We start from the raw sequence: 24,462 nt of genomic DNA on the forward strand, positions 1-24,462 counted from the left end.
GGCTGCCCCGACCCGCCCCGCGGTGCAGATGTGGCGGGACGAAGCCGCAGTGCCCCGGGTGGAGGAGCAAGGCTTAGGCTGAGGTGCCTTGCCCAGCCCAGCCTTGTCCCGCGCCCTGCCTTGGAGGCCCGGCAGTGGGGGGAGGCGTCCCACAGCCCACAGCCTTGCCTGGTGCACACGAGGGTGCTGTGCTCTTGGAAAACATCGTGGCGAAACCTCCCAGCAGCGGCTTTTTGAAAACACCTTACCCTGTCATACTGGAGGGGATCCACCAGAGGGTCATAAAGATGATTATGGGTCTGGAGCATCTCTTATGAGAAGAGACTGGAGGAACTGGGCCTCTTCAGTCTGGAAAAGACTGAGGGAAATCTCATCAAAGCATATAAATATCTCAAAGGCGGGTGCCAAGAGGATGGTGCCAGGCTATTTCCACTGGTGCCCAGCGACAGGATGAGGAGCAATGGCCATAAATTAAAACAAGAAGTTCTACCTCAACTCCAGGAAGAACTTTACACTGAGGGCAGCAAAGCACTGGAACAGGCTGCACAAGGAGATTATGGACTCTCCCTCTCTGGAGATGTTCAGAACCCACCTAGACACGGTCCTGTGTGATCTACCCTAGGTGACTTTGCCTCGGCAGGGGGTTGGACTGGACGGTCTCCAGAAGTCTCTTCCAATATTAACCATTCTGTGATTCTGTGACACCAGCAGTTGGGCACCTGGCAGGCTTGCCTAGTGCTCACAGATATGGTATGCTCTTGGAGGAGGACATCACGGCAAAAGCCCTTGCAACTGCAGTTTTCTGAACAACTTACCCTATTTTACGTCTATATCCTTATTCCACACAAAGCTGGTTTGTTTTTTCCAGTGTTCAGCAGCCGTTCCTGCAGCTGGTGAAGTTGTGAGCGGAGTGTCTGGAAGGGTTGGTCGGGGTCCCAGTTCCAGGTTGACCTGTGTGTGGAGGCTTGCATCCAATTTCTGTGACAGCATTCCATGCTGTCTCACTTCCACTGTCTGCATTATGCTTTCTGGACTCATTACTGATTTTTGACTGTCATTTAATGTCTGTGGCATAGCTCAAAAGCTATGGCAGTCTTTGCTGAGCTACAAAAGCAAATCTCCCTGTGGAGGATGGAAGAATATTGTCAAAAGTAGTTCTTGGCAATGGTGATATATTTTGAGAGTAGGTGTACGTATATGTCATATATAACCGCTTAAGACACAGTGCTATGTAAATATTGCATTTTCTTCCGGGGAGCTACTCTCTCTCAGCTTTCTGAATGATTCATGTAAGAGTAGTCCCTGTACTAGAACTACATACTCCACAACAAAAGCCCCATATCAACAAATAGATCAGTTTTTACATTTATTTTCTCACTGTAGTGGACTGTCATGTTTGCTATTTGAAAATTGCAGTAAGTCTTCCATTATCCATGAAAATAACCTTCCTTAATTTTGCATAGAGAATTTTGATTTCTCATGAAATTTCATAAGCATTTCCACTCTAGGAAGCCAAATGTATTTGCAAAAAAAGTAATAATAATGGCATGCTTTTGAGATTTGGAAGAAAGAAATATAATCTGTCTTACTCAAATTGTATTGACCTTATTGAACTCTTTATAAGCCAGGGAAAAAAGACAACTGTAGAAGACTTTACCCTATCCATCTTTAGTCTTGTTACAGCTCTAAATTTCCATTAATCCATCTCATGAAGGGAAACTTTACATAGCAAGAGGCTTTTCAGTATAAATATTCTGCCTGACATTAAGATGCAAAATAGTCTGGTGTTTTAGTCAGCCGTCTCATTATCCTAGATAAAGGACTTTTTTTCTTCTCATTCCACAGAGACTTTCAGAATATATTTAAATTTTAATTTGACTACAAAGATATTTAAGAGCAGAAATCATACTCCTTCCCTTACCTGTGCCTAGAAGTACTGTTCTGTTTCGTGACACTTTTTGATTTTGAGAAGGCCTATTTCCTCTCTGAACTTAATGTGATTTTTTTGCTCATTCCCTTATGTAAGTATAGAAAGCCATACAGATGCAGCTGTTCCTTAAGAATCTTGGATAGCCAGCTCATGCTATGATGGTAATGTTTAGACTAACAAGTCTATATAATATACTGGTAGCTTTCCAACAATAATTTTTATGCTAGTGAAGTGTCTGATTTTTGTAAGTATCTATACTGTCATCAGCTTATTAATTACCATTTTCTTTCCAAGTATTGCATGTTGAAATGTTATACACTATAAAACAGTCAACATCATTTTAATGTAGTAGCAGCACTGTAATAGTGTTCTGTGCTTTGCCACCTTTGCATAGAGAGGTGTCTGTTTATTTAAAACATGTTGTGAGATGTCCTGCCTGAGAAGAAAAAGTTATGTGTCATGGACATGGAAAGAAGCGCCACAAAATCCTGCCTTGTCCCACTGCTTCCTGGCAGCACTTGTGTGTGGGTGGGTATCTCTGTCGTTTTTTAAAGTGTATTTTGAGGCTGACATTCCAAAGCAAACATCACTGACCCAGCCCTGCAAGACAGACTGACTCACCTGGGAAACCTCAGCTAATGCAGTGCACTTAAGAATCCTACCCTTACATTCCTAAAATGAAGTGATATGAACATAACAGCTTGTTTAAATCAGCCACCAGTGGTTTGATATTGATTAGGAATACTCCCTCTGTATTTCTTTCTCCTGTAATTTAACAGACTGCCTATATTGAAACTAATTGAAAGGGAACTGTGATGAGACATTTTTACAGAAATTGTTCTGTATTCCATATTTACTGCATTTACTTTGGCAAGGACAAGAGCTGGCTTCTAGCACTACAATAGTTTTTAGCTAAAGCTTTTTAATTCCAGAGTATATACCCCTCATTGTTCAGGGATGCAAAAGAAACAATTGTTTCCCCATGCATTTTGCAGACTTCAAAGGTTTATTTTGTTGTTCACACACATTAGGAGGCTGATTTCATGCAGAAGAAATAGCTCCATTTGCCTCTTTCTTCTAGAGCACAGGTTCTTCCAGCTCGATTTTTATAGGTACTGAATGTTTGCAAGTGTTTGGTGTTTCTGGAGATCAGCCCACCTAAACAAAAGGAGAAAGGGCAACCTTTTTTTTTCCTTCCTTTTTTTTACACATCATTGTGAGAAAAATGTTTTTATATTGTTTGTATTTTTGTGTTGAAAATTATTGTTGTATAGCTTTCAGTGAGGTTAGCAACTAGTATACCAAGTCATTATATAAGATATAAACAGAACAACTGCAATTCTTGTTCCAATTTGCAAGTCCTGAAAAGTTTATAATACCACCTTTCATTACATTCCAAGGATTCTTATTTCCACTTGTACTTCTGTCTTTCTAATGTTTACTGGAAGCCTTTTGGCATGTTAATGTAGTAATTTGTGACTACAGTACACTATTTGTTTTCATGCAGTGTTTAACTAAATGTTTTATATGCAGCACTGCTACAGGATACTATATACAACAAAAAATTCTTTAAAAATTAGGGGGTTAAGAATTTTTGTATTATGTCAACTGCACCCAACAGATGTTTATTGAAAGCACATTATTCAAAACTTCCAGAGTTGAACAGAAATCGATTTATGAGCTGTGTTTTTAGCTGATTTAGCCCATATATTTTATCTTTTACTAGAATTATAAAGTGTTAAGAGGAGCTCAAAGATCAAATTATATACTGTAGTAGTTATCTCTAGAATCTGGCTTATATTTTGGAAAATACCATGTGTTCAGAGAAAGAAGATTATATATATCCAAATATAGGAGTACTAAACAGGAATGAATTTTAAAAAATAAGAACTTGGAAGAAACAAAAAGTGCACTGGAAGTTAAAACAGCCCACAAGTGTCTTCAGTTTGCTGAAGCAGCACTTGTATAGCCAGCAGCCCTATGTGACAGTAACTTTGGCCTTATTTTAGAGGTTATAATTTCACAAGTAGTTCTTCTGGCTTTTAAGACATACTATACTGCATCTAAAATACTGGTTCTTGTCAACAGTATGGCAAGCTTTACACCTTTATATGTACAAATAGCCCATATTTGCCCCCTCTACCTCTTCAGGACACTGTCAGGTAGCAATGAGTAAAATAACATTGAGGTGTTCTTTTCTTTAATGAAAAGATTCCATTTCAGACATATTTGCTGCTGGGTGCTCACTGATGGCTCATACTACAGATTAAAAAAAAAAAGTACCAACTGTGGTTTTCATCACAATTTTTCCTGTGGTCAAAGCTTTTAGGGAACATATTGGTTTAAAGCATTAATTTTGCTATCTGGGATTCAAACTGCTATTCTAGAAAAATACAAAAATAACTAGACAGTGGTAAGTTTGATTTTTCTTTTCTTGCTCTGTATTGGGAAAAGCTGCATCCTGTAAAATGGCTCAGAGAATAAATACTGTACATATAATGCTTTATCACAGGGAGAAAAATAGTACCGGAAGCATCATCTGAATCTCTTTAAATGTCTGTCTGTAGTACTCAGATTAGCAGGCTTCTTAGCCCAGTATAAGTAGAGAAAAATTAATATTTTCCTCATCTTTTCTATGAGCTCTGCCATTCCTTAACTGCTAGGTTTGGCTTAATTTTTTGTAAATTCTCCATAGAGAAGTTAGTTTGATGACTAAATTAGTTAAAAATTCCATCGTGTCTTCATTGTTCAACAACTCTTACAAAAATTCCTTGTTTCAGCGTTTTTTGTAATCCTCAGCAAGATGAGTCTCCCCCACCTGGGAAGGTGAATGTGAGTGTCTGTTCAAAAGCATTTGTGAAATACAATTATCAGAGTTAATGGCTGAAAAACGAGAGCTTCTAAATTCTGCTAACACGTGTCTTACCAAAGCTATGCACCTTTTGTGGATAATGTAACTAAGATCCTCTGTACTTCAGAAGTCCTCTGTGTGGAAACAGGAGAATATTTATAGTTTTAATTAACTTGCTTTTGGTTTTGTTTTCTTTTTAACAGAGCATAGGCCCTGGAGTGCAGCTGCATGATGATACACTCCCTGGATACACAGAAATAGCTCAAAAAGAATTATTAGAGAAAACAATGGGCTAGATGAGCACATTGGCAAATGCAGAGTGAGTAAATCCTAATCTCTGGCAAAGATGTCCATCTCTTCTCCCTTGACCAAATAATTTATGACAAAATTTACTGGAAAGGGCTGGCATTACCCTAGAACCAGTATTTGTGATGAAAGCAGCATACTGTCTGTGAAATGTAACTAGACTGAGGGTTGCACGTTCTTGTTAGGGGTTTCTTGTGCATCGACATAGGTGAGACTGTGTATGTCTGTGATCCTAAATCTCCTATTATCTTTGGTGCAGTAAATCAAACTGATGTTTGGGAGAAATAGTTCCCATGTATGTAAGATGGTATCTATGAGTGATTTGGGGAATGGAACACACCCAGCAGGAACTCTTGCAAATGCCAAACCTTGGATGTCAGTATCATGTTGGCCAGGTTACATAACACACAGATCCAGCTTCATTAGGGATTCTCAGCCCAAAGAAGTGGAAACATGGGATAACACTGAACAAGGTGTAGTTCCTTCTATGGGAGTAGTCAACACCCAGAGCTTAAGGCAACATCTTTGAAAAAAAACAAGTTAATCATACATCCTAGATGATGAATAAAGGAGGGTGTTGGATTTTTACCTAGAGTAAGCTCTTGCCAAGAGTGTGGGAGTTGCAGAAACACCTCAAAGGAGCAGAGCAAAAGTTTGTGACAGGTGTGTTATGTGCAGATTTAAGAAAACAGTTTGATGAAAAATAGGATATTTTCAGCCTGGAGGCATGACATTTAAAAGTGATGTAAGGAGGAAGGGCCAAGGTTCACAAAGAACAAAGAAAAAGTTTTTGCTCTGTTCCAGAGCAAGCTTTGCTTGGAGGAAAAGTGAAATACTTGTATGTTTTCTTTTAAATAAGTATCATGTGCTCTCCAATGTGTTTATGTGAGGTATTACCTTATATGGAGAAATCCAGGCTGAAAGTGGCTCTTTGAGAGTAGCAGTTAAGAAAGACTAAAAAAATAAAGAGCATACCCCAGAGTACAATAATCAGATTTACATCCAGGAGAACGTGGAGGCTGGAAGGGTGGAATGCAGCTGTAGTTTCAGGGCTGTTGAATGTGATTCTGTCTAAACTGGGATCTGAAGGCGTGCCTTATCTAAACATATCAGAACTAGTCTTGAGTAGTGTGGAGTTCATACAGACAATCTTAGCCTAGTTTTGTGTCTTGTATAGATGTGATTTTGTGAGATGTGTATTGACTGAGAGCAGCAAACATTATCACTTTTCCCCCAGATAATAAGTACCAAAAGAGACAGCTGTCTTCAGTTTTCAAAAAAAAATGCCACATATAAACAAGGTTGTGCTCAGGTGGCTGTTGTTTAACTGCCATGTCTTCACACATGGAGTGCTTACGTCTTTTGGCAAGTAAGACATGTTTTGCTTAGGAGAAGCTAATCCTGTATCACTGTGTTTTGGCTTTCAAATCAACTATCTAGCAGCTGCCAGGTGTCTCAGTTTATGAAATATTACAGATCCTGAGGGAGAAAATGTAACAGAGAGTTACTGAATTGCAGTGTTTCATTTGGAGAGGTGGAGGACCAGCCAGCTAAAGGCAGGTGATCAGAGAAACTAGAAATTAATCTGGGAAGGAACAGCCCAGAGAGGGTCTTGCCCCTTGCGACTCGCATTAACTTCAGAAGGAATTGAGAATTTGGCATCCTGGAAAATTAGATAATTTTAAATGTGAGTGCCCAAAGAGTTAATGCATTAGTCTTTTTCTGAGCATTCACGTTTTAAGATTTTCACTTACCAGTCTTGGACAAGTTTTTAATTTTCTCTGTGTAAGGTTTCTCTATCTGATGATAGTCAATCATGTGAATGTTGAAATATCCAAGGTAGATGAAGAGTGTAGTTATTGCAGTAGACTGTAAATAGTGCTTTTATCTCATGAATGAAGTTGGGCAGCACCACTGTGAACTGGGAATGCTGTTAAATGTATCCCTGTAATCATAGGGAGATGGAGAAGGAAGGAGTAAAGTGGAAGTCAGAAGTCCTGTGAGCCTCACCTTTAGAAAGGATCGGTGCAGAACTGAAAATATGGCAAAGCTTTCCCTAATTGTCAGATTTCTGGATCTAGTCCCATCCATACATGCTGCTAGCATGTTTTGCTTCAGATCAGTAGAATTCAAAATTCTTCTTTTCAGCTTCTTCTGCAGTAGGAGAAGGAAGGTGATTTCTGACTCTTCTAGGTTTGCTCCTCTGTTTGTCTTGTGGAAATAAACTACAGCTTTCTGGCAGCCCACTGTTTTTGCCTTCATGCAAAGTGTTTGGATTATGTGAACCTATATTATTATACACTGTTTTTCTGGATTTTTTTAATGTGAAAAGCTGAGTACTGTAAGTTCTTACAAACACATCAGGTCAATAAATCTGACCATGAAACATCATTAGTACCTGACAGTTCTGGTTTCACAAGTCTTGCAAAAAATAAGCCCCATAATGTTTCCTCAGGTTTTTATAATAATTTTGTAAGCATTCACGTATTATCTTCCAATAAATCCTAGCAGTCTTTTGATTTGAAGTAGCTGGAAAGAGATGGAATTTAAGTGCAGTATTATTACAGATTTTTAAGTCAAACTGTTGTTGTGATCTGTCTTTTCCATAGTTTTTCTTAGGTACATATAGCATTGTTGGCAAATCTGCATTTTAAATATAATTGAGTTTCATTGCTCTGATGTGTTTTTCTGCAAAATGAAAATCTTCATCTGTGCCATTTTCTCCTGCAAAGCAAATTCTATGTCAAATACAGACCATAGATATAAAAGTCCTTGATTTAATATTATAGATTGTATCTGCTGGCATTCAGAAAGTTTTCACATTTTAACCAGTCAGACCTCCATTTCTCCCAGCAACTCTGAATTATTTTGAAGATTTGTTTCCAGTCTTTGTTTACCATGTGTGTATCTTCAATCTGATTAGACTTTTGTCTTTAAACCTCTCAGTTTCTTTTCTTCAAATGTTTAAAATGCAACCTTAATCTCTGCATACAATTTCACTACAGACAATTTTACAGGTTTAAAATAATTTTCCAATTTTTAATTGGTCCTTTGTCAATCTCTTCCTTCTTTAACTCTGCAAGATAGTGTATGCACTGTATTTTCTTGCATGTATTAAATGTACCCTGCTCTCTCCAAAATGTTCCTGCAGAAATGGAAATGTTCCTTGCTCCTTTGAGTATAGACTAGTGAAAGTTGCAGAGCAGTGTTTAGACCCCTCTGCTTGTCTGTTTGCAGTCTCTCATGCTCTCTTTCCACATGATGTAGTTTGGCTGCTGGGAGGAGTGAGTTGTATGCCCAGAATGATGGCAGCAGGGATTAGTGCCCAGGTTCTGGGGGTTCGCCTGACTTGTTTGTAATTTTCATCCTTTCTATCATATATTCCCTTTCTGTATCTTCTTGTGAATATATGTTGTCACTCTGGTTAGTTAGGCCTAAAGGGGGGAACTCGGTGAAGAAAAGTCTCAGGCACCTTGTATATGCCAAGACAAAAGTGTTTATTTACCTTACTGAAGGTGACAGCTCTGTTTGTCTTTAGGAGAAAAGATTTTAGCCAGCAAAATTGTAATAACCTTGCTAATGAAATAATGAACTGTACACAACCAGTGGAATATTCTGGAACTCAAGGAAAGCACATCGTGAATACATAATTTTATGAAGGTTAAACCACTCCAAATTATCTATCTGGAGAACAAATTTGAGTATTTTCCCTGAAAAAGTAACATTCCATTTTCAGCATGTGCTATCCTTTGAGTTGCAAAATTGTTGCCACCAGACGAGCTAATGATACAAGTCCTTACATTTAATTAGAGGTTTGTTGATTGGCTTTTATTTGAGAGAGAGAGAAGGAGGGTAGTTTGTATTTTTGGCAGGAAGGGAACGGCAGGGAGTTATTTTGCTTTTATAAGGAATAGATGTCCTATATTATATGAACTGAAGATGTGTGTTCTCAGCAAAGTGTCAGAACAAAGACAAAATCTCTGCATGAGAGAACTTACTGTGTAGGAGGATCTGTATGTTGCAGATCAGCTGCATTAAGGTAGAAATTACAGTCTTTAATTCCCTGTGAAGTTGTAATGTGAGCACAGGCAGTGTAGAAAGCTGTGTGCAAAAGTTCTTGTTTGACTCAGGAATACTCAAACCCAACTTTCCTTGGGGCAAAAAAAATGCCCAAAGGATGTATGTAGCATAATGATTTATATGGTAGTGATATATTCTGGAAGGAGACAATGGAAAGTGGTTGCAGGGGGTAGGATTTGACTTTGCATGAATGGAGTCAGTTTGGAAGTGCCAATGCAATTGAACATAAGATTGAAAGAAAGAACAGTTAAGCACAACTGGAAATATTTGCTTGCTAGGATGGAGGAAACTAGAAGGGTAATTCATGGTTTGTAAGAGGGGATGCTTTTGTGAAAGGGTTTGTAGCAATTGTGGGAGTACCAAGCAGGAAGTAGAAAAGGCAACAGAGGAGGTAGCAGTAGTTTAGGAACTTCAGAAGATAGGCAGTCAGAACTCAGGCGAAGGTTTCCCCCACAGGAAGTGAGAGAAGAAACTTGCTTGTTTTTCAAGGATATATTATAAAGGAGGAATCAAGAGCTTGACAAAATACTCAGAGAGATGGGAGAGAAGAATAACTACAAAATGGTAGATGTGTTGTTCTGACAAATAGGAGGATGCTGGAGCTGTGAAAGCACAGAAGAGTGGATTTGAATGGGACAGCTGCTGTGAGATTATAAACACAGTCAAGTATTAAGTATAGTTGAACAGATCTGAATATTCCCATTGAAATTTCCAGACTGAGGATCCTGATATTTACGTAGGTGTAACTGCAAATGATGGCTTTTAATTAGCATTTCTGTGCCTTTCCTGTTTATGCTTTTGCAACAGGTACAAACAACCTTTGACAATCATGTTACAAAAGTTGCCTTGTAGGGAACAAACACATACTTTTTCCTGTGTGCAGGAAGTATAGCAGATATGCTTAAGTGTGACAAGACAGGCCCTGGCTTGCAATAAGAGCTCACATGATCAAATTCCTGTTTGACTGACTTCGAGTGTTGGTAGTGCAACTGTCACAGTATAGCTGAGCTTTGTCTTACAGCTTTAAATATTGGGACAGGAACATTCATGGAACATAGCAGATTCTCTCTCCATAAGATCTCACTGATTCACAGACTCCTGTAATTGCTAAAGAAAAAAAAAAAAACAAGCAAGTTATGCTTAGTTTTACTTCAGCTGCCTACTTTGAGTTCAACTAGCCATTATTCATGAGAATATTTGGTATTATACAGATACAGAACACAAGTCCTGCGAGGAGCAGCTGAGGGACCTGGGGGTGTTTAGCCCGGAGGGGCCCCGAGAGGGAACTTACGGCTCTCTACAACTACCTGGAAGGTTTTCGAGGCAGCTGATGGCTGACCTCCTATCCCTAGTATCAAGGGATAGGATAAGAGGAAATGGCCTCAGGTTGTGCCAGGAGAGGCTTAGATTGGATATGGGGAAAAATTTCTTCACTGAAAGAGTTGCCAAGCATTGGAACAGGCTGCTAGGGAAAGTGGCTGAGTCACCATCCCTGCGGGTATCTAAAAGATGTGTAAATGTGGTGCTTGAGGACATAGTTTAGTGCTGGACGTGGCAGTGCTGGGTTAAGGGTTAGACTTGATGAAGTTAAAGGTCTCTTCAAGCCTAGGCAATCCTAGGATTCTACAATTTTTGCCAGAGATAAAAGATTTTATATCACCTCCTTTTCAATGTCTGTAACTTGAACTCTGTCTTAAACGTTTTAGCAAAGCTTTGGCTTTATGAGTTCATAGCAAGAAAAGCAACATAAATTATATTCAAAATTAGATTCTTCAGAATAATTCTGAGAATTGTGTTGCCAGCTAAGTTGTCCTTTGATTTTAAGATGCCATTAAATCTTGAATTGATATCTAGGTTCAAAAGCCTGTTCTGTTTTTTTTTCTCCCTTCTACATTTTTATGAGAAATTAGACTCTCTTGTAACTACTTAAATGTAAAGATAGCTAAGACTATTTAGTGAGTAAAATCATGCTTAGATATGAGTTAAACTTCCTGAAAACAAACCCAAATCCTGCCTGCCTCTTTTTGCCTCCTGCACCCTTCCAAAAATCATAAGATCTAATGCTTGCCAATCTTGTAGTTGCATTATTATAAACTTACAAAGCACAGCAAGGTCCAAAATTAATTCTGACTCCTTTAAGTAGCCCCGTAGATGACTGCTGTGAATGCACAAAGTAGTTTTTGCACTGTTCCTTCTGAAATTCAAATCGAACTTTAAATATTTCCAGCCCATGACCAAGATTTTCACATTATTAAATGAATGAGTTCTTGTTGGGAATCATCACAGATACTTCTTTTTTTCTGAAAGAATAGTAAACACTTGTTCTCTCTCTGCATGACTGAATTTCACAGCAAAGGAAAAAAGTTCTCTCAATTTCTTTTACTCAAAATTAGCTTCTGATTGTGTAGGAGACGGTACAGCCTTGGTCAGCTTGTTGGGGAATAAAACTCATTTTTCTCACACTCATTTTGTAACTTAAGTTATATTGCAAAGGCAGGAATTAATTGCTTGGCTGTTAATCACATAATGCTGGAGTTTAGTTTTCTGTATCACAACAGTCGTCCGTTGTTACTTGTAGCAAGTCTTTTCCTCACCCGAACAGAAGTGTCAGAATACTGAATGCCATTTACAGGAGTAATTAATTACCAGAACTGTTGCAGTTAGTCTAGCACTACTTTCAGGGTCCTCAACGCAACTTTAGGTTGTTGGTGCTACTTCAGTTTTATCTAAATTGCAAAGTATTGAAGGATATTTTAGAAATGCCTAATCCAGATCTTAAGCAAGTTTAACTGAAACTGGAACAACTCAGTTGAGTGGCTTTTTGTGTTTTGTAGCAGCTTTACAGACTGTGATGAGAAAAAGTTTTCTCAGAAAGCAGTGTCAGTGCATAAAGAAGTAGATGCACACTGGAATCTCCTCTCAGCTTCTGCAAAGAAAGATAGCAACTAGTAAAGCATAATACTGCAACTAAATCATATGAATGATGTGTTATAGGAGATCTTGTATTGCTCTCTGACATTTGCGGGGAGAAACAAAGATGAGATTTTGTTCAGGCCATCTGAGTAAACATTTTCAAAGATACATTTTTGCTGATGAGTGTGTAGATTTAGTCTAGTCAAAAGAATGCTTTTTTGCGTAAACTCAGCTGGCTGAATTTTATGTCTCTACGCTCACTTTCTAATAAATAAAGAGAGAGGTAGGATCACACCAGGCTGAGACAAGTCTCCTGAGGTGAGATGAATGCCTTTCTGATGGTGCTTTTCTGTCTTTCCATGAGGTCTCTGACAGTTAAATGGCTAAACTTAAGTGAAATTAATGTCTACCACAATGAAAACCTTCTTGACCAAGTATCTAAAAATGAAAGTGATAGATAATGTACTCTCTTAAACTTACAGCAACAGATCAATTTTTTACTGCTTGCTTTTATGATAGCATCAACGAACACCAGGTATGCATATGGTGCTTGAGGCTGCATATTCACAGAGTAAAAAGCCAGTCCTAACGCTCAGAGTTTACACACTAAATATAAAACAACATGACAGAAGAGCACAGAAAACAGAAGGAGCAAAAAGGGTAGTGAGAGTGCCTGAGTCAGTAGTAATCACCACCCATCAGCAACCCAATAACTGAAAATTTTGCAGGCTTTGTAAAAAGAGCATTACCATGTGACTTGGAGGTTGATGGGATTGTAACTGTGAGGATGTTTCAGAGGAAAGCCTTTGAGGGAAAAGGAACATGGAGACATATTTATGGGAAGTAAATACATGGTCATTGTGAACTGATGGAAAGTTTAGACCCTAGTTTAGAGCAGGGTTCCAGTGTTTGGCCACCTTCACTGTCAAAAAGTATTTTCTTACAGGTAAGTGTAATTTCTTTTATTTTAATTTGTGTCCGTTGCTTTTATCCTGTTACTGGGAACTACTGAAGAGAGCCTGGCTCCATCTTCTTTACACACTCCCATCCAATATTTGTACACACTGACAAGAGGCCCTGAGCTTTCTGTTCTCCAGTCTGTTCTCCAAGAACAGCCCCAGCTCTCCCAGCCTCTTCTGTGTATTTCAGTCACTTGGTCACCTTCATGGCACTTCACTGGAATTCTTCCACTTTATTGTTTATGTCACACTGAGGGGGCCAGAGCTTGACTCAGTACTCAGGAGTGTTTTATCACTGCTGAGTGGAGGGAGGGGGGCCTGTCAACCTGCTGGCAACATTTTTCTTAATATAGCCCAGAAGGATGCTGGCCATCTTTGCCAACACCCTACAAAATTTGGCTTGACAGAAGCCAGAGAGTTGAAGTAACAATATAGTGAACTTTAGATGGTATAGTCCCCATGTCATTCATAATCCAGTTTTCTGAGTCACCAGCTGTACCAGGCATATCCACCATGAGGTATTGGTAGGAAAAGCTGCTTTATACAGATGCTATTTCTGATAGACATTCTATCACTAGAGTGGTGTTTATGACTTTTGTAAATGAAAATTTCATTAGGCTCAAGAGCAACTCCTATTGAAGCTGAGGATACTAACTGAATCTTATGATTCTGGAAAACACCTTAATCTGCTGACATTTTCTGGATCCTTGAGCTGGAAAGGAGGCATCTTGGCCAAGAGAGGAATACAGGCTGCCTCTTGTCCTGTCTCTTGCACACTGGATGAAGGAGAGCAAAGATGTCATCCTCGAGGAGAACAATCCAAGTTGCATGATATGGGGAGGCTGGAGTGCAGAGTGGGACATGGAAGGGAAGGAGTAAGTAACTCCATACCAGAAGGGAGATGGGAAAGCTCCTGTGTAAACTCTGGGCCAGCTTTCATCCAGGATGGAATGAGCTTTAAATGAGCATGGGGACAAGGCAGGGGAACTGGGTGGAGGTTAAAATAGAAAGCCATATGTTCTCTTCAGATGTAGATTCAGTGTCATTTCCATGGAAGATGGAGGTGAATTTGGGTGTCTCACACTGAACCTGTGTAGAACCATTACTAAACTTACCTAGGTGATGTGAGAACTGATGACAAGCGTGGAAATCTCTTCAGAAGTTGGATGCTACTAGTGATTAAAACACTTTGAGGTAAAGACTTTTTAGCAGTATAGACAATTTGTCTGATCCAAAATTTTGTCCACTAAGCTACTGTTATTTCCTGACCTCATGAAATGGCACTGCGTGGGAGATACACAATTCACATGTAATTCCAAAAGATGGCAACCTTAGGCTTCCAAACTGGGGCCCCTGCTAAACAGCTCTACAGCTCCTAATAGTTCACAGTGGTGAATGTTTGAAAATTCTGTTGTCCCAGACTGAGCTTCTTTTTATCCACCTATTCTATTTTTCATATATTTCTACATAGTAGACAAAACATATGTGATTCAGTTGAAAAATTGGCAACTTCTGAAATGAATTTCTATGCCAGAAGGAAGGGGAGGTTAGGAAACCTTAGATCTACAATCTCTGTTTCAGACTGTGACTTTGATTATATCAGGAGTGAGGCTCTGCTATCAATCTGTGCAGAAGCTCCTGTGGCACAATGACAAAGCAGAGACAGATTGGCAAAAAATGAGAAAGGAACTATTTAATCTGATGAATTTTAGTATACTTGCTCTTGTTTTACAGAATTGTTAAGGCTTTATTCACACAGACTACTAGTCTTGCCCATGTCAGTGTACTTTTAATGGCAATCATTACCATTGTGAAACTCTGCATAACTTTGGATAGATACACTGTTGAGACAAAACAAGGTAAATAGCCTTCATACTACATTCATCCCCATGCCTTAAAAGATTCATCCTTTCTCTTGGTTAGTACTTATTTTCTGACTTGATTTTTGTGTCCAGTTCCTGCCTTTTTTGTGGTTCTGTGTTGACCATGATTCTTACTTGTGGATAGTTAATGACAGAAACTTCACAGAGAAATTAATCAAGGAAGTCAGTTATTTTAGAAATTTTTATTAAATCATGTAGTTACAACTGAAGCTGCGCTGACAAAAACAAAAAAATCTGATGCTGAAGTCTAAATTCTGTGGTTTTATGACAAATGATGCTTTTGCATTACAGGATCATTGCTGGATGGAAAATCAAGCATCTTGCTTATTTTCCAAAAGTCATGTTTGGAAACCATCAGCTTGGAAAAATCTATCTTGGTTTGGCTTAAAGCCAGATTTTGAAATATCAGCTTTCATGAAGCAGAAATGTCTTTCATCAAGCAGCCCTAGCAGCAGGGTCAAAATCTGAGCCCCACTCCATTTTATGCAAAGCTTTTCACTTTTGCAGTCATTCATCCCTCCCCAGTCCAGGGATAAAAAATTCTGTCTTTTTTTGTTTGTGCCAGTTCCTTATGATTTTGCCTTCCTTACTTATCATGTGCTGCTGTGAAGGGATAAGTATTGGCCTAAGCTATTACTGTCGTTCCTTCACATATGTAGAGAATTTTGAAGGCAGTTCTGCTGCTTTTGTGCAGAAAGCTTGTGATTTTAGCATTGCCCACAGGGCTATTTTCCTCCCACAATGTTGGTTGATCATTCTATTTTAACCCACTCAGTATTCCAATAGTTTTGTATGACATTCATATTACTCTTCTTGGTTATGTTTATTGCTTGCATAGGTAAGATTTCAGACAGGGATCTTATTTCTACAAGGTTTACCCTGTGCTACAGCTCTCATTACTGAATGCCTGAGCACTTCAACGTTCACTACATTTATCCTTGCCAACCCAGTGCAATATAAAGCTTATTTTTATCTATTTTTAACAAAGGGCAGACAGTGGTTTGTAGAGGCTAGAATTTAATCTAGCCTTCAAAGGGAAGAAATAGCAGGCTCATGTGCATAATTTCCAGGTGTTTGGCACCCTAATTACCTCTATTAAACAGTTGGGGTGATGGATGTTGCATATGGGGAAGAGTGATCAGAAAGCATAGGCATTCTTAGCAGGAAGCTGCTCTGAGCCAATTAGCAAGAACAGGGATGTTTCAGGACCTCCACCTCCTTCTGCAGCTTTGGCATTTAGCTCTCTGTGGCACCTCCTTTCTTTGGCACACCGCCTCTCCTGCCAGTGCATGCAAGCTCTGAGCTTTGGTACATTTACTTTATCCTTCTATGTCTTTTATTTAAAAACCAAAGAAAAAACCAAACCAACACACAAACCCCCACCAAACCCACTGTGGTTTCCCTCTTCCTCAAATCCCTTATACACGAATCAGTAGCATAAGCATTGACTGAGAAGGCGTACTGCTCACTTGGGCATGTTGAAATTTCATCTCCCAGATGCAGGGAGGCTGGAGCTAGGGAGGGAGCTGTGCTACAAGGCTGTGTGAGTAAGCTGGGAGTCCTGGGGCCTGGAGGAGGATGACTCTTGACTTGGCTCTCCTGGCAGGGAGGGGAGCAGAGTCCCACCTTCCAGACTTGTTTGTGCATTTTAAACACAACTCCAAAACAAGTCCAAGGGGGTCCAGTCTGTATTTTTGTTATTCAGGTGACAGCCCAAACTACTCAGTGGTGAATGTGTACTCTCATGTCTTCTGCTCCCCTCCCTCTCTGCTGTGTCTACCCTCCATTTAAAAATGTTTTTAAGGCAGAAGAAAGAGGGGAGGTAAGAGGAACATCCTCATGCTGCAGAGGCCTTTAACCCAAGTGTCTCATGTTTTCTTCCAGTGAGTGCTCTAACCAGCAGGACACTGTATAAAAATAAACACTTGCAACAATTTTGTCCTCTCTGGCTGTGTTTTAAAAGAAAATGTTTACCTGATAATTTTGCAAAGTACTCTGAGCTCCAGCTGTAGGCTAGGTGTGTTTGGAGTACAGGTATTGGCTCCTTAGGGGCCAGTGTCGCCTGGGATTTTTGGGTGTTCAATTAGAATAGGCAAGTGACACAACTGCCAAGATGTTTCATTTTCAGCTTGTAAAAAAGCAAATATTTAAGAAAACTTCCAGGTTTAAGCAAGAGGTGCCCTTTGGAGTAGGTACTTGTAGATGCCTGGTTTATGGTTTTGGAATTGCTATACAATTATATAGGTGTTTAAATTATCTGTTGAATGTAGTCTTAACTGAGTAGGTCCCCATGTTAGTTTCCTTCCTCCTTTTCCTGTCTCTTTGCCTATTTTATTTCCAAAACTCAAAAAAAAAATTATATATATATATATATACTGCTTATATGCATATATATATATATATATATATATATATGTAGAACAGTTAAAAATCCTAATTTCTGTAATACTTTACCTGATTATCACATCTCTGTAATATTGCTCATTATTACAACTTCTTCTTTCTAACATCCATCTTGTTTTAAATCTGTGTCATTTCTTTCTACAGAACATAATTAGATTTATATGCATATTTTTTTAGGAAATACTGTAATTATTGAATCTACCGCTTTCGTTCATCAAGGAATACATCTTATAAAAATTTGTATTTAAGTCAACCATTTTTCCCTCCCATTTTTTTACTGTAATCTCTTACCTCTGTATTTTTGTGTTGAAGATGCAGGGCCAGTTTACTTCTTGCTCCATCAAATTTATTTATAGTAGAGGTACAGTGAAACAGTAACACTGTTTCAAGGGAGATGGTAGATATAACTCTCGCAACAGAAATCTATCCATAAATTTAGCTAGAGCTTCTCTCAGAAAACACTGTTGGACTAATTTCAGCCTAACAGTGTACTCTTTATTTTATGCTGATCACATTGGTCTCTGTTCAGATAAAATATATTCTTCATTCCAGTAGGTTTTTTTCCCTAAGAAACCTCATAAACTAAAAATCAACATGGCAAAATACTCATTAATACTTTATTATGTGGCCAAAGTGAAACTAGTGGATGATTTGCTGTCTAAGGTCTGGACAAAAATTGAAAATTACTTAATATTTTCCCCTTCAGAAACCTAATTCTCTCCTTAATTATTGTCATTTCTGCTGCACACAAAGCCCCTCTCAAACTTCACTGGGGATAGTTTCCATGGGAACCGGAGAGTGAGAACTGATGAGTCTTGAAACAGTCAAATAATAATCTTCCTTTTTACCAGTGGGCAAAGATTTACTTCTCCACTGTTTAATGGAAGGCACTAGAGTTTATGTTTTGAGTGGGGGGAGGAAAAAAAGATAAGTGAAAGGAGACCAAGTCTGCTTTGTATACCTGAAGCGTTCATTCTTGCTGCATTAAAAGTGAAAATCATTATGTTCTCCTTGCTGGGCTCTATTCTTTGTATTTTGCTTGCAGAAAGGTAGAAAGGGAAACTCTCTGTAGTGGCCATGAGAAGGTGAGTTAATTATATATGTGCCAGAGATACAGTCACGTCATGAATGCAAAATGTTAGGGGCAGTTGGATGATCCTGCAGAAAGCATCCCTGGGGAAGGCTTTCCAGGAGCTGACATGGACCTGTCTCCAGAACTGAACTGTGCTGGTTTTTGCACAGTGTTGAGTGCCCTCTTACCATGCCTGGGTATTAGCTACAGTGGGGGCTGTTTATTGCAATTTCATGGGAGGGAGAAGAGTTCCTCAAGAGTGATGTGAGGTATTGAATAAAGTCACTCTGAAGTCTAATGAGGTGCTCTGCTAAACTGGCCATTATTTGGTTGCCACAGTTATAGTCATTGGGATTATTTTCCTGAAATACTGAGAAGGGAACACTGCATTTCATTCTCGTGAGAAAAAAATATGGAAAAGATAGAGAAATGTCTGCCCTCTTTTAGAACTGTGATATTGTTATGAAAGATGACCTCCAAAAGGACAAGAAAGCAGGTTCCACAAATCTTACAGCCAAGTTTCAGTTCTCTAAAATTGCTGATGCACAGAAAAGTCCAGAAATGTTTCCTTACAGAGAATTAAATTTTGCCAATAAGCTGAGTTTTAATATAGCACAATTTAAACTTGAATTATAGAAGGGTAAATGTCAAGGTATGTTTTTTTAAAATGTATTTTATCTTCTTATATTCTTTACCATCATTTGGTTTTCCACTGATTTTGGGTTTGACTATTTAATATAGGCCTTGTGTAATTATTTTGATCTCCATTTCATAAAGAGAGAGAAAGGAAAAGTGCACATAGATTATTATCACGGTGCTTGGAAGTTTTTTTTTTTTTTTCTCTTTTGCAATTAGTTGAAATAATAGAACCTGAGGGGGAAAATTGTTATTTTTGTATTGTGTAATATATCAGATATAGATGTGATTAATGATCTAATCCAGTGATTAAAATCAAGGAATTCCATTTCTGTCTCTTACCAGTAATTACTGTGTTGGAAACACTGATGGCTGTTACTGTATTGAAAAATGAGGACTCGAATTCTAAAATATTTTTTCTTAGCTTGTGCATGAAGCTAAGATAAAACAAGATACTTGTATTAATAAAAAAAGCATGAAAATTATTTTTTACATTAAAGACGTATTTTGGTGGGCTTCTGAGATAAAAACCCAGGTACACTACTGGTCTTATTGAAGAATACAGGAGGAGGATGGGTGGCAGATGAAGCACAGTCATGCTCTGTGTTTGGGTCACTTTATTTTGGCCCTCTTCACCATGCACAAAGAGACCCTGCAAGCAAGAGCTGTGCAGTTTAAATGTGCAAAGCAGTGTTCAGTTTGTCCTTGAATTCTAATATCAGATTTCCTAATGTAAACATACAGTAGGAAAATCAATTGAACACTACTTTATAATGTCTTCATGTTAAATACTGCCCTGTACAGCTCTGGTGATCAAAGGTAAACATAAATAAAGACTATTTCATGTTTTAATGCCTAGAAGAGTTTATTCACTTCTTACTGCTTGTGTTTACCCAGTTCTATGCCTGCCTCAACTTTGAGGAGAGATGAACATCACAAAAATTCTTTATTCCTGTGACCAGGTGACCTAATTGAAGTTAGGCTGGGAAAGAGACTGCTTCTTCTCTTTCCTACAGTCTGTAAAACAGGGGTTTTGTGGATGAGGTGTGTAACAGGCCACCAAATGCTAGTATTGGTAGGCTGCTTAATGCTGTTTCCTACTGTTCTCTGAGCTGGATCCCCAGCTGCTGACCACAGACCGCAGGCAAGATTAGAGGAGAAACTGAAGACTATTACCACTGATGAATAATAAATTTCAATAACTTATTCTTCAGGAGGAAAAGGCATCAGGGCTGCTGCTTATTCTGAAGGTCTGGGTGCTGTGGTGAGGAAGAATGTGATGATATTTATCTGGGAACAGCAGAAATGGTAGCGGTTCCCAAACATCTGATAGGAGGCAGTGGAACAAAGGACAGGGCTGACACAAGTGCCATTTCATCACAGCATGCCCCAATCCAACAGCACTGTTTCCTGGGAGATGGAACAACACTGCGTGCCTATTAATCATGAGAGAAGCTCTCTGCTGTTCTCACAAGTCCTCCAAAACCTGTCTAACTCGAGTGGGCGAGGATCAGCCCATCCATGACAAAGTACTGCAGCTTTATCCTACATACTGTATATTATCAAAAATGTTATGTCTGCTCTGAACAAAATGTCCAAGTGTGAGAAATGTGGGCAATGTTCCAAGAAATTGGGCTTGTCTTCATGAGAAAATTGTACTTAAAATCAAACTTTAAGTTAATTCATTGTAATCAGCCTAATCTACAGACCTGCACAAGACACTCTTTTTTTTTGTAAATATTGCTGTCACACTCACTGAAATTAATGTTTTGTGCAGATTAGTGTGCTGCTAACTAAATTGCTTTGAAACCTCATCAAATTTACTGTGACTTTCTCCTGTAGCTATGGTTATATGCTGGTCTTCTTTATATTGAACTCATTCAGTTCCCTCTGTTATTATAAAAATGTAGGTGCTTTGGGAAAGCTTTCAGCGAAGCAACAGGCATCTTCTCCCCTCCCAGGAGAGCCTACATTTCTAGAGGTTACAGAAGGATTTGTGTGGTCCTAACTGTGAAAAGTACAGCCATGCTCTCCTCAGTCTGCATAAGGTAGGCCTCACTGCTGGAATTAATCTAAGTTTGACATGGTACAAGCCAGAGTTCACGATATAGCTCTTTTCATTGTTGAGAATCTTGATAGAGCAATGCTAATGGATAATTCGCTCTTTTGTAAAGTGTAGAATTCCAGCAGAAGGCAAAACTGTTAGATCTACATTTTTTTTCTCACACATCCAATGAAAGAATGAAAGTTTTCTTGGTAAGTAAGCTTTTCATTGAAGAAATACAAGCATCAAATATTTTAGAATCATTAAAAATCTGTCCACTGTGTGCTTATTCTCTGATATTATGTTTGATCATCAGTGATCTACATTTTATTGTGTTTTACTATTTGAACTGCTTTATGAGATGAAAAGCTTGAAGGCACTTTTAAAATGTACGTTAGGCTAGAAAAAGCACTGTTCAGAATGTCACAAGAGTCATTTAAAAGAAGCTTGTTACTGTGACATTCATATCTAACATCAATGTTCTGGGGTAAGTTTTTATCTCCAAGGATAATGGTAGTAATTTTAAATTTAAAAAAAGAAAAATCTGATTCCCAGGGAAGGGCAGAAGCATGAAAGCAGAATTATTTTAGTGACCCAGTGAGAAAATTCTGCCAGCAAAGTCTTTGTTACTTGTTTATGTAGTCTTATGTAAACCAAAAATATTTTGTTTATTTAAAAGATGCATTGTATGTTATATGTTGTCTCTTCCAGCTATGTATGTTGAATATATTTTACTTTACAGAAACCTTTGAGGCAATTATTCAATAATTTGGCAAGAAGTAACTTAATGACCATTAAGTAGTCCTCCAAATAAGATGTATCTTTTTCTGCAAGTTGTTAAATTTATGAAAGGTAAACCTAAAAGTGTACGTAAGTACAGTTAAGTAAGAGACAAAGAGTGTGCTACATTTCTTTTTTATTTCTTAGGCAGATATTACAACATGTATGACATAGCCTAGGATTATTTTTACTACATAAGCATCATACTGTTTGTGTCTGAAATAATATCAGGTATTCCCTTTACCATACCACTTCTTGACTTAAACTTACTGAAGTCACTTTTTTTAAAACAAAAGAAAGGGCTGCTAGATCAGAACATCCTAGAGCAACTGGCAAGGAATTTGTTCAGTACCAAGTAAAAGCAGCACCTAAGAAACAGCTATAATTCAGTATGTTGGAAACATAACCTTCCCCAGGACTGATCTGTTCCTGATTTCACTGAAATTAAAGGCTGTCTTCTACTCAGTTTTTGTAGCAGAGGAGTTAGGCTCACAAGAACTCAGTAAATGCCCTGGTGATGCACGAGTTAGGCTGTTGCAGCGTGACTCAAGCAATGCTGACTTAGGCTAAAAGAGGATCTACTCTAATAAGCAGGGTTATGTTTTTGTCCTTGGTAACATGACTGTGACTTACACAGGAATGTGACAGAGATTTACACTGTGCTCTTTTCAAGAGGCAAAACTTTCACACAATGTATTTGGTTTGTGTGGCAAGGTTTTGGTAGCAGAGGGCTACAATTGTGACTTCAATGTGAAGCTGATAGAAGCTTTTCCTGTACTGGACAGAGCCAATGTCAGCTGGATCCAGGATGGACTCACCACTGGCCAAGGCTGAGCCCATCACTTGTGGTGGTAGAACCTCCAGGATAACACAGTTAAGAAGGGGGTAAAAATTATTGGTGGACGCAATTGCAGCCAGATAAGACATGAGTGAGAAAGTGTGAGAAAAAAATCCCTGCTGACAGCAAGGCCAGAGAAAAAGGAGGCGGAGGAGGTGCATCAGGCACTGAAGCAGAGATTCATTCCCCTGCAGCCCATGGTGCAGCCCATGGTGAGGCAGCTGTTCCCCTGCAGCCCATGGAGATCCACAGTGGAGCAGAGATCCACCTGCAGACTGTGGAGGACCCCATGCCGTGCAGGTGGATGGCCAAAGGAGGCTGTGACCACCTGGGAAGAGCATGCTGGTGCAAGTTCCTGGCCAGACCTGTGGCCCCAAGAAGAGAAGAGCCCACAATGGAGCAGTTTTGCTAGCAGGGAAATCCCATGGGGGTTCCACAGTGGAGCAGGCTGCTCATGAGTGACTGCACCCTGTGGAAGGGCTGCACTCTGGAGCTGGGAAAAGGTGTCAGGAGTCCTCTCCTAGAGGAGGAAGGAGTGTCAATGTGTGATCAACTGACCACAAACCCCATCCCCTGTCCCACTGTGCTGAGGGGGTAAGGTCGTAGATAATTCAGGAGTCAAGTTGAACCCAGGAAGAAGGGAGGGGTGGGGGAAGGTCTTCTAAAATTTCTTTTTTTATTTTTTCATTATCCTACTCTGATTAGATCGGGAATAAATTAAACTTATTTCTCCAAGTCGAGTCTGTTTTGCCCATGACTGTAACTGCTGTGATTTCTCCCTGCCCTTATTTCGACCCACAAGCCTTTTGTTATATTGTCTCTCCTCTGTCCAGCTGAGGAGGGGTGGGATAGGGTGGCTTTGAGGGGCAGCTGCTGTCCAGCCAGGGTCAATCACCAGCACTCCCATGCAAGCTCTCAAAAGACTGAATTTGGAGCAGTATTTTGGGAGACTTGCACCACTATGTTTCAGGCCTTCCTGACCTCTCAAAACAATGGCTCCAGCGAACAATGCTCTGCTTGCTTGCCCTCCCTCAGTGGCCCTATATACCTGTGTACTTAACCCTTGCCTGTGTGCAGGGGTAAAGAGAACAATACTGGGAGCTCTGCCCTGCCTTGCTTGGGCAGGCAAAGCTATAGACTCTGTAGTCAAGGGGGATGGAGATGGCCTTCTCCTTGTTTTCTGTATCTAAACTTGGCATTCTAATGTGGGAGGTGCAGAAACCTTTTGCATGCCGCTCTCCACTCTGTAACCATGTAGAGAAAAGACCACAGCTTGTGTGGTAGGATAAGATAATGCCACAGGAAGGGCTTAGTAGTTGTCTTTCCCCTGTGTGTTTATTGTGGACTGTGATTGACTCAGCGAAGAAGCAGGGGAAAATGAGAGTTTCTACATCTACCTACTGTGAAGGAGGTTGTGTCTTCTGTTTTGTTGTTGGTGGGGTGGGTTTCAGTATACTGTAGCGATCTACATGGCCACAACCCCCCAGCAGAACTCCTGATTTTGGTCTATAACCTTTCAGTAACATTCAGTAAGTTTGAAAAGAGTTTAAAAAGTATGTAGAATTTTGATCTGGACTTCATTGAATTTGTTTGTACAGGCTTGGCTAAACAATTAAATAAGAACATAAAAATAAGCATAATCACAATAATTTCCTATTGCCTGGTACTGGTTAAATATACACAGCTTTCAAAGTGTACATAGAAACAATTATGGCATAGCTCAGTATTTAAGACTTCTGCTTTTTGCTTTTTTTTTAGGAAATACTA

Source organism: Pyrgilauda ruficollis, unplaced genomic scaffold, assembly GCF_017590135.1.
Source record: "Pyrgilauda ruficollis isolate IOZ18807 unplaced genomic scaffold, ASM1759013v1 scaffold2, whole genome shotgun sequence".
Lineage (NCBI taxonomy): Eukaryota > Metazoa > Chordata > Aves > Passeriformes > Passeridae > Pyrgilauda > Pyrgilauda ruficollis.